This window comes from Colobus angolensis, unplaced genomic scaffold (assembly GCF_000951035.1).
Source record: "Colobus angolensis palliatus isolate OR3802 unplaced genomic scaffold, Cang.pa_1.0 Scaffold14, whole genome shotgun sequence".
In the NCBI taxonomy this organism is placed as follows: domain Eukaryota; kingdom Metazoa; phylum Chordata; class Mammalia; order Primates; family Cercopithecidae; genus Colobus; species Colobus angolensis.
In genome coordinates this window covers 19678925-19689841 of record NW_012114488.1, presented here as the reverse complement: position 1 = coordinate 19689841, position 10917 = coordinate 19678925, and the positions used below count along the sequence as shown (strand labels likewise).

General features: G+C 41.5%; 1 pseudogene; it reads left to right on the top strand.

Annotated features, from left to right (window-relative positions):
* Nucleotides 1-1438: 1438 nt before the first annotated feature.
* LOC105506821 lies at nt 1439-5240 on the top strand (annotated as a pseudogene).
* Nucleotides 5241-10917: the final 5677 nt, after the last annotated feature.

Sequence of the window (10917 nt, the reverse complement as noted above, 5' to 3'; positions counted from 1 at the left end):
AAAAGCTGCCATTGAATAAAAGTTTAATTGAAATAGATTTTTTTTTTGAGATGGAGTCCCACCCTGTCACCCAGACTGGAGTGCAATGGTACAAACTCAACTCACTGCAACCTCTGTCTCCTGGGTTCAAAAGATTCTCCTGCCTCAGCCTCCTAAGCAGCTGGGATTACAGGTGTGCGCCACCACACCTGGCTAATTTTTTTTTTTAATCTTTAGTAGAGACAGGGTTTCACCAGGTTGGCTAGGCTGGTCTCGAGCTCGTTGATCCACCTACCTCGGCCTCCCAAAGTGCTGGGATTACAGGCGTGAGCCATTGCGCCCAGCCTGAAATGGATTTTAAAAAGTAAGATGTTTAACTAGTTTAGGTAACACATATAAAAAAAATTACACAGTATTTGTCCTTTTCTTACTAGCATATTTCACTTAGCATAATGTCCTCCAGGTTAATCCATGTTGCCAAAAATAACAGGATTTCTTTCTTTTTAAAGCCTGAATAAAATTCCATTTTGCCTTTTGTATGTGTGTGTGTGTATAAATACCACACTTTGTTAATTCGCCTATTGATTCCACTGATATGAGGCCATCTAAAATAGTCAAACTCACAGAAGCAGAGAATACAATGCTGGTTACCAGGAGCTGGGGAGAGGGGAAAGAAAGAGCTGTTGTTCAATGGGTATAAAGTCACAGTTATACAAGATGAATTAGTTGTAGAGATTTACCATACTGCATAGTACCTCTAAGTCAACACAGTCAATAATACTGTATTATGCACTTAAAAATCCATTAAGAAGATAGATCTCATGTTAAATGTGCTTACCACCACACACACACACACACACACACACACACACACACACACAAAGATGCAAAGAAAATTTTGGAGGTGATGGATATGTCTGTTACCTTGATTATGGTGATGGTTTCACAGGTGGATGTACATGTCCACACTTCATACTGTACATACTTAATATGCTTAGTTTTGTGTGTATCAATTATATCTTAATAAGGCTGTCTAAAAAATAAATTTAAAAAATAAAATTTACTTTCTCTTTTTAAAAAAGTAAGATGTTTAATAATTATCAAGAGCATTGACAAATTTCTATAATTCATGGGAAGACTGCTTTTGTGCTGTTAATAAATACAATTTCTAAAACACTATTGTTTCATTATCTCATCTTCTAAAATTTATATTTGAAATGTATAAAATATTAGACAAATAGTATGTGTATTTAATCTCATAATGTCATCAAGTCTAATTTATTGGAGAGTTTGAACACATTAGTTTGCTGAAAGGGACGTGCCATAAAAAGCCTACCGGTCCAAACAAGAGCTGATAAGAGTCTGAACTATGTCAATAGTATTGGGAATGAGAAGAGGGGATGGAGAGAAGAGATGACAAGAAGAAAGAATCTGCAGGACCTGATAACTGATGTTTGGGATGATTAAAAGGAAAGAATCTCTGGTGGCTCCAGGTTTCCATGACGGCTGGTAATGCCCTTCACCAAGAGAGGAAACCCAGGAAGACAGTGGGTGTGAGCAACATGCATACATTGAGAATGTGGAAAACACACCTCTTTATTGAAATCCACGACAATAACCTCTTGTTATATAGTCAGCTCTTAAAAATTATTAATACTTTATTTTCTAAAGCCATACAAAGAAGTGTCATTCCTAAGAGAAAATCTTAACTAATTAATGTTGTATACTTATGATTACACTGTAAGTGTAAGGTATAACTAGCAATGAAAGTACATTTGCTTTTGAAAGAAGGTCTAGGAAAAATTATTCTAAAATCGAGTGCTGTAATTATTTTTATAAGTATGGTAAAAAGTACAGTGTTTTATTATCAGGTCTATGAAAAAGGGCAGTGTAATTAATCATCAATTATATTCTTAAAATTAGGCTTCTTTTAAAACATAAAAGTCAAAGAAATGCATTTATTTCTAACTGAGGTTCTAAGAATATTTTTAAAATTAGCATTATGAAATTGTTATTAGGACAAAAAAAATCATTTGCATTGCCCACAAATGACCCCATTTTCAGTAATGTCCACCAAGTGTATTATCCATAATAAGACTTCGTCCTGGCTTTTTTTTTTTTAATCTAAAAAGTTTTAATTTCTTTACATATATTTATCCTGTGTCCCTGTGCCTCATGAGGATAATTCTCTGGGAAATTAAACCACAAAAAGATGCCTGCCTTTCCCCCAAGTCACAAGAGGCACAGGAATAAAGGACACCCCCAGGCAAGACTTCTTGGCGTTCCATGTTGCTCTCTCTACTACAGTAAAATGATTCCACAAAGTTATGAAATTCAAATGCAAGGCCCTAACATGTGTTAGAGGCCAGAAAAAAAAATATCCCTAAGAAGACAGGGGCTGGGTGTGGTGGCTTACGCCTGTAATCCGAGCACTTTGGAGGCCAAAGCGGGCAGATCATCTGAGGTCAGGAGTTCAAGACCAGCCTGGCCAACATGGTGACACCCTGTCTCTATTAAAACTACAAAAATTAGCCAGGCATGGCGGCGGGCACCTGTAATCCCAACTACTCAGAAGGCTAAGGCAGGAGAATCACTTGAGCCTGGGAAGCGGAGGTTGCAGTGAACCAAGATTACTCCACTGCACTCCAGCCTGGGTGACAGAGTAAGACTTGGTCTCAAGAAACGAAAAAGGAACATATTGGAGGAAGAAAGAGAAAACTGGCTCCAGCATTTAAAGGATCACTCTCTGCCATCATCTCCCACTCTTGTTTGAAGTGTTTCCTTTCTATTACATTAATTCTTCATAACTGACAGAAGTTTCCTTTCCTTCCTTTTCTTCCTTTCTTCTGCAGTCAGTACCCTGCGAGGCATCAGGGATGTCAGCATAACTAGGACACATTTCCACCCTTAAGGAGCTCAGAGGTGAGTAAGAAACTTAAGATTTAGTCAGGGAAATATATGCCCTTTATACATTGTTTTCTTTTTTTAATAGACAGATAAAATGGTATGTATTTATCATGTACAGCATGATTTTTAAAGTATATATGCATTGTGGAATGACTAAGTCTATCTAATTGACATATACATTAACTTACAGAGTTATCATTTTTGTGGTGAGAACATACAACATCCACTCTCTTAGCATTTTTCAAAAATGTAACATACCATTAACTATAGTCATGATGTTGTGCACTAGATCCCTTGAACGTATTCCTCCTAACTGAAATTTTGATTTTGCCCAACCTCACCTCCTTGTCACCTCCAATAGCTTGAGCCTCAGATAAACACCATTCTACTCTTTTCTTCTTTGAGTTCAACTTGCTTAGATTCCACACACGAGTGAGACTATACAGTATTGTCGTTCTGTGCCTTATTTTACCTAACATAATGTCCTCCAGGTTAATCCACGTTGTAACATAAAACTGAATTTCCTTGTTTTTTCATGGCTGAATAGTATTCCATTGTGTTTACATACATTTTCTTTATCCATTCATCTGTTGATGGCCACTCAGGTCGATTTCTTAGCTTGCTCCTGTAATGCTGCAACAAACGGGGGTGCAGATATCTCTTCAACACATGGGTTTCATCTCCTTTGGATACATATCTAGTAGTGGAATTGCAGACCATATGGTAGTTCTATTTTAATTTTCTTAAGGAACATCCATATTGTTTTCTATAATGACTGTACTATTTTACATTCCTACCAACAGTGTGCAAGGATTCCTTTTTTTCCACGTCTTCATCAACACTTATCTTTTGTCTTTTTTATAAGAGCCATTGTAACAAGTGTGAGGTGTATCTCATTGTGCTTTTAATTTGCATTTGTACATTTTTTGGCCCACGAAACATTTGGAATTTTTATTTTAACCAGAAAACTATGAATATTTTCACTTTGAAATCTTAAAGTACTGATAGATTGGCATCTTAAAAGCGAATGCTGGCCGGGCGCGGTGGCTCAAGCCTGTAATCCCAGCACTCTGGGAGGCCTAGACGGGCGGATCACGAGGTCAGGAGATCGAGACCATCCTGGCTAACACGGTGAAACCCCGTCTCTACTAAAAAATACAAAAAACTACCCAGCGAGGTGGCGGGCACCTGTAGTCCCAGCTACTCAGGAGGCTGAGGCAGGAGAATGGCGTGAACCCAGGAGGCAGAGCTTGCAATGAGCTGAGATTCGGCCACTGCACTCCAGCCTGGGCGACAAAGCGAGACTCCGTCTCAAAAAAAAAAAAGCGAATGCTGCTTGGAGGAGGTGGGCATGCTGCTGCTTTGACCCAGGGCCTCCCCAACTGGCCTGCGCCAAGGCCTGGCCTGGTCCTCAGACTGCCTAGGGGCCAGCCTGCCTGCACCAGGAGACCTGTGCTCCTTCCTGCGGCTGTGCCTCCACCTTGACTGCACGCCCGACATCTGGGCGCTGCAGGACAGGAGTGCCTGGCTCACAACTTTCATGCCCGCCGCCACTCGTCACTCCCGCGCGGCTTCCTTACTGCGTTGCCTCCTCGAGCCGCTGCCGGTTTACCCTGACTTGGCCAAGGTGGTGGGCTGCCAGTGGTCATCTCTGTCAATTGCAGCTGAGTTTCTTATCAAAATAAATGTGGTTGGCACTCTCACAGTTCTACGAAATTAGACTTGAAAACTTGGCCTTCTCTCCCTGACTTGCACAAATTTTGTTTGGATGGTGCATTAGAAGGATAGGAAAGATGAATGCCTATCACCTTGTTAACTGCTGACTGGAGGCTCCAGTTTTTTCCAATTGATGAGCTACACTTGGAATATTCAGACTTTTTAGAAAATCTTTTGCCTACTGAAAAAAAAGACTGGGCCGGGTGCGGTGACTCAGGTTTGTAATTCCCGCACTTTGGGAGGCCGAGGCGGGTGAATCACCTGAGGTCATGAGTTCGAGACCAGCCTGGCCGACATGGTGAAACCCAGTCTACTAAAAATACAAAAATTAGCCAGGCGTGGTGGCGCATGCCTGTAGTCCTAGCTACTCGGGAGGCTGAGACAAGAGAATTGCTCGAACCTGGGAGGCGGAACTTGTAGTGAGCCGAGATGGCGCCACTGCACTCTAGCCTGGGCAACAGAGCGAGACTCCATCTCAAACAAACAAACAAACAAAAGGCTGAAGAAATCATGAAGGAAGGCAAGCAATTTCACCGAATAGTGATATCCAATCACCATCTGTATGATATCTACGTGACTGTTCAAAGTGTAAACACGTTTATCCCGAGAACTCCTTAGTAAGAAAGAGTCATCTGTAGGGTGCCCATGCTGGTTTGTAAACTGGCTTACTTGGAGTCCTTGTGAATAATGAGGGTTGAATTTCAAGTTGCTCAAAACATAAGGAATTTCGTGCCTATAAAAGTTATTATAATGCACTCTTTCTTATTTCAATTGTTTTAGGGAGCTATCTTGCTTATTTTATTCTTTAAACCTTACAGTGTGCCACATGTATAAAGTTTATAAAGTATAAATCTTGTTAACCAAAATAAGAAAAAAATGTCACAAGGGTTCCCACTCCTGTATTATTATCTCAAAAGTTTAAATAAGGCCGGGCGTGGTGGTTCATGCCTGTAATCCCAGCACCTTGGGAGGCCAAGGAGGGAGGCCGAGGTGGCAGATCATGAGGTCAAGAGATCAAGATTATCCTGGCCAACATGGTGAAACCCTGTCTCTATTAAAAATACAAAAATTAGCTGGGCATGGTGGAGCATGCCTGTAGCCCCAGCTACTTGGGAGGCTGAGGCAGGAGAATCAGTTGAACCCAGGAGGTGAAAGTTGCAGTGAGATCACATCACTACACTCCAGCCTGGCGACAGAGTGAGATTCTGTCTCAAAAAAAAAGAAAAAAAAAGTTTAAATAAGATGTGCTGCCATTGTTTTTCTTGCCATTCACTATATTGGCACTTTTCCTGATGTGCTTTAGAGGTTGATCCATGAATTTCTTAGACATTTTGCTGGAATTACTTTAAGGGTGCCTGATTAGATGGTGAACAGGAGCCTGAGATAAACTAAAAGTGACCATGTCATTGTTTTCTTTCTATGTCTTTAGCTTGATGATTAAGATACAATTCCTTTTAAAACCAAATGACATTAGTTATTATGTTTCCCAAATTAGAAATCTATTTTAGTTGATATTTTAAAGAAACACAAAGCCATAACAAGAACCATCATTGTTTTTACTCCAGCGTGTTAATGAATGTAAAGAGGTTACAGAGATGTGGTGTTTAAAATAATGATGTTTATTTTTACTATATTGAGTAATTTTTCATTGTCTTTAAAGATAAATAATATTTATTGACTAAAGGTGAGAAGCTGAGTGCAGTGCCTCATGCCTGGGCTTGAACCCAGGAGGCAGAGCTTTCAGTGAGCTGAGATCAAGCCACTGCACTCCAGCCTGGGCGACAGAGCAAGACTCCAAAAAAAAAAAAAAAAAAAAGGTGAGAAATGATAGTTAAGACACCCATTGTGTCAAGATCTTTGACTATATTATGCATTGGACAAATGATTTCATTTTGAGGCAAGAAAATAGGGTCTGGAGGCAAGGGAACATAAGGCTGATTCACACTTCAGCTATGACAGGAAATATCCTCTCCAGAGGGTGTTGGGGACCAGCTTCAACACCACCCATAGGGTACCTGAAGTCTGGTGGCGACAAAGGAACAGAAGAGACAGGTTAAGAGTTCATAAAGGTAGGAGCCAGGGGGCCAGAGCAAATCAGAGGCTGCAAAGACCCAAAGTTCTGGTCTCCACACTATTTATTGAGTACGGTCAGAAGCAGACGTTCAGCGAGAAACAGTGAAAGAGAGGCAGTGCGTCACACGCCTAATCTATAGCAGTGGTGGTTTAAATGAATCTCCTTTGTGCTCAAACAGCATATCTTTAACTTATCAGAGAGTAGCTAGCGCGAGCCCACTTAACTAGGAGCCTGCATGTCTGGCCACATTCCAATGCTTCGAAGGAGTGTCTTTCTCCTCGAATACAGTGTTTATGGATGAGAGAGCAGGTCTCCTCTGAGCATGGAAGCGTGATGGCAATTAGGAGGCTCTCCTCCTCAGAGGCCTCTCGTGGCTTTCCACAACTTATTGTCCCATATTTTTATGGCCAGCTTATGCAGGCCCCCCACAAGCCCTTTTCCCAACAATAGGGCATACACTGAGTAAATGACTTTGTAACTTTACTTCATCCTCTTCATTCACATAGGGAGTACCCCCAAGTAACCAGTGGAATCTTCTAGAGGGTATTTAAATCCCCACCAGTTCTGTAACAGCACCCTATGCTCAGGCCCACTCCCACACTGTGAAGTGTACCTTCATTTTCAATAAATCTTTCATTCCTTCCTTGCTTTGTGCATTTTGTCCAATTCTTTGTTCAAGATGCCATGAACCTGGACACCCTCCACTGGTAACTGATTTGTTTTTCTAAGACCACCAGAGCGAGCACAAAAGAACCAGCGAGTAGGCAAGGCTAGGAGCAAAACTGCAAATTTATTTTTTGGTCACCTAGCTTCAGGCAAGAAGGTGTGGAGGGTGAGGTCTGTTGGCCTCTGGCAAAGGAAGCCAAGAGAGTCGCCCGGTGGAGCTCTCCCACGAAGTTCCTGATACAGTCCCGACAGGACTGGGAGTTCCCGCGGCGCGCCTGCCAGGAGCGGCTTTTCTGGGAGTGGGAGGGCAATAGGCGGGGCACGGGCGTGTTGGGGGCGTTCCTAGGTGCGACCAGGTAAATCTTGGTCTCTTCCGATTGACGTCACCTGGCGCATGCCCGGTTGATCTGCACCTTCCCGGGCGCCGGCTACATTTTCGCGCGCGCGGGAAAAAGTGGTGATGAAGAACCCGGAAGTGCGCCATCTTGCCACCCTTCGTCCAAGCAGTAACATATTTTGATGAGCCAGTCAGAAGTTCCGGGAGAAGGTAGGCCTAAAGTTTGGGACTTATTTTTCTTCTTCTTTCCCCTTTCCTTTCTGCTCTTTACAGGGGAATCTCTCTCTCTCTGTCTCTCTCTTTTCTTTCCAACTCAGGACCCTTGGTGGACAGCACTGAAGCAAGGAAGCAACTGCAAGTTACTGGCTGTGGCTGGTGAAACTAAGGGGTTTACATGTGAAGGTGCCTAACTGCCGCCACCCAGTTTGCTTAAGGGATCAGGGCCTTTTTCATTTCTTTTTTTTTCCCCCCTTTCTTTCTTTTTCAGTCTTTCAGTGACTGTTTCCTAGTAGCTCCTTGGAAATTGAGGAGAATTGGCTGGAGTCACTCCCTAGTATTGCCTGAAGGCCTAGGAATGCAGGGGAATAACTGCCTTGCCCAGAAGGGGAAATGACTCTTTTTTTTTTTTTATCTTTTCTGGGTGTGGTCCCTGCTCCCTACATGTAGCACAGCTCAGAGCAAACCTGCACAAGTTTCAGGTGACTTAAACCTTCTTTTCTTATGCTATATTCTACCCTTCCCCTGTTCATATGACTAAGGGCAAAAGAAACCCACCCAGCCTCCAGTTCCTATCGAAGTTTGTGGAAAGGGAAGCACGGGAAAGCATGGCCTTATCAAATTATAAGGATGCTAAAAGTCAGGGATTACACTCAGGTACAAAGGAAAGCTCATAGTAGGCTCTGAAGGGAAAGCATGAAAAGTGGCACCGGTGCCCACCTAAACAGTGACATCTGACACTTTAAGATTGCACCCCACAGGAGGACACTCTGGGGGATCCTGTGGACCTCAGTAGAAGTTGTGAGACCTAGTCATTGTCTCATGTGTCGAGACCACCGAACAGACTTTGTGTGAGCAACAAGGCTGTTTATTTCACCTGGGTGCAGGCGGGCTGAGTCCAAAAAGAGAGTCGGAAAAGGGTGATGGGATTATCATTAGTTCTTACAGGTTTTGGGATAGGCAGTGGAGTTAAGAGCAATGTTTTGAGGGCAGGGTTGGGTCTCACATAGTACATTCTCAAGGGTGGGGAGAATTACAAAGAACCTTCTTAAAGGTGGGAAAGATTATAATGAGCCTGCTTAAGGATGGGGGAGTTTGCAAAGTACATTGATCAATTAGGGTGGGGCAGAAACAAATCACAATGGTGGAACGTCATCAGTTAAGGCTATTTTCACCTCTTTTGTGGATCTTCCATTGCTTCAGGCCATCTGCATGTATATGTGCAGGTCACTGGGGATATGATGGCTTAGCTGGGACTCAGAGGCCTGACAGTCATAAGCCCTTAGAATTTTCTCTCAGAGTTGCAATGCTGCTTGGCCCCAAAATTGTTTAGAATCTGGAGTTTACTGTCTACTGGGAGAGTGGGATGGCCATTGCATGTATGCAGGCTTTTGTGCTAAGCAGCGGGCCTAGTTAGCTGACATATGATGCTCTCATTTGGTGCTGGTTAGCCCCAGTGTTCTTTGGAGTCTGGGGAGGTTTGGCCTTTAAAAATCAAACTGCTGTCAAAACTGCTTTACCTGAAATTTTGGTTCATAGCCCTCACTGGATTATCTATTGGGGCAAACAAAGTAAAACTGGTGAGCTCTTATTGCTATCTCATGGCTAGGGTTGTAAGCAATTGGATCTTCACTTACACCTGTGTATACGTGTCTAGATGTGTTTATTTATATGTATACTTACTGTTATATCCTGTGTCTACCAAATTGGCTTATAAGTAAAAGAGTGCCCATAAATTAAGTAAATAGTCTAAGCAGTTTTCAAGTTCATGTGACTTACATTACTAAACAAGCTGGCTTTAAAATTATTGGTAAAATAAAGATAGAAATGCCTTCAGAATTGTAAGCATACGTTTTTATTTGATAAATCTGTCTTTGCTAGAGATTTTGAGATGTTAGTGCTTGGCATAGAAAGTTATAAAACTATAAACCCAGCCAAAACAAAATGATCTTGGTTTGCATGCTTTTTTTTTTTTTTTTTTTTAACAAATGAGAGTAATTTATGAAAGGAAAATATCTTGGGCCCTCAAAATCACCAAGCTGAAGGGAAAATTCAAACTAAGAACTCCTTAGGGCAAACCTACCTCCTATTCAAAGTCTCACTGAGATGAATGCATATCTAATTGTCTCCTTTGGAAGGCTAATCAGAAACTCAAAAGAATGCAGTCATTTGTGTCTCACCTACTTGTGACCTGGAAGCCCCCAAACCCCCTCTCTGTTTTGAGTTTTCCCGCCCGCCTTTCTGGAGCATATGTAAAATGTTCATTTTACATATGTTGATTGATGTCTCCTGTCTCCCAGGATAAAAGTGAAAGAATTGAGTACAGTGCATGGAATAAGTGTTTTAGGTAAACTTTTTGTGTAAATTAAAATCTTAAAGTTATTTTTGACGCTCATTTAATATCTGGGTCATTTTCAATTAAGAAAGGGCCGTTATATAGAGAAATATGTTTCTAAAATTGTGGAATTGTTCTCCTCTATAAATTCCCATATCTGAGAGTTCAAGATTTCTTGCTTTTTAGGGTTTCACTGAATATTCTTTAAAACCTGATGGAGAATTGGAGATATTTGGCTAACTAACATTTTCATAAAGCTCTTAATCTTGATTAATGTAAAATAATAAATATTGTAAAGAAATGCCAATTTACTCTCTAGCTGTGGCAGGGAATATCCTCTCCATAGGGTATACATGGAGTAAATGACCTTGTAACTTCACTTCATCCTCTTCATTTACATAGGGTGTACCCCAAGTAACCAATGGAATCCTCTAGAGGGTATTTAAACCCCCACAAATTCTGTAACGGTGCCCTTGAGCCCCTATGCTCGACCCGCTCACACACCGTGGAATGTACTTCCATTTTCAATAAATCCCTTCATTCCTTCCTTGCTTTGTGCATTTTGTCCAGTTCTTTGTTCAAGATGCCAAGGAACTGAACACCCTCCACCGATAACAATTTTTCATGAAATGACTTAGTTTTTCTACTATAAAATAAAGACAATGATGAATTTTTTAAAATGCCTAC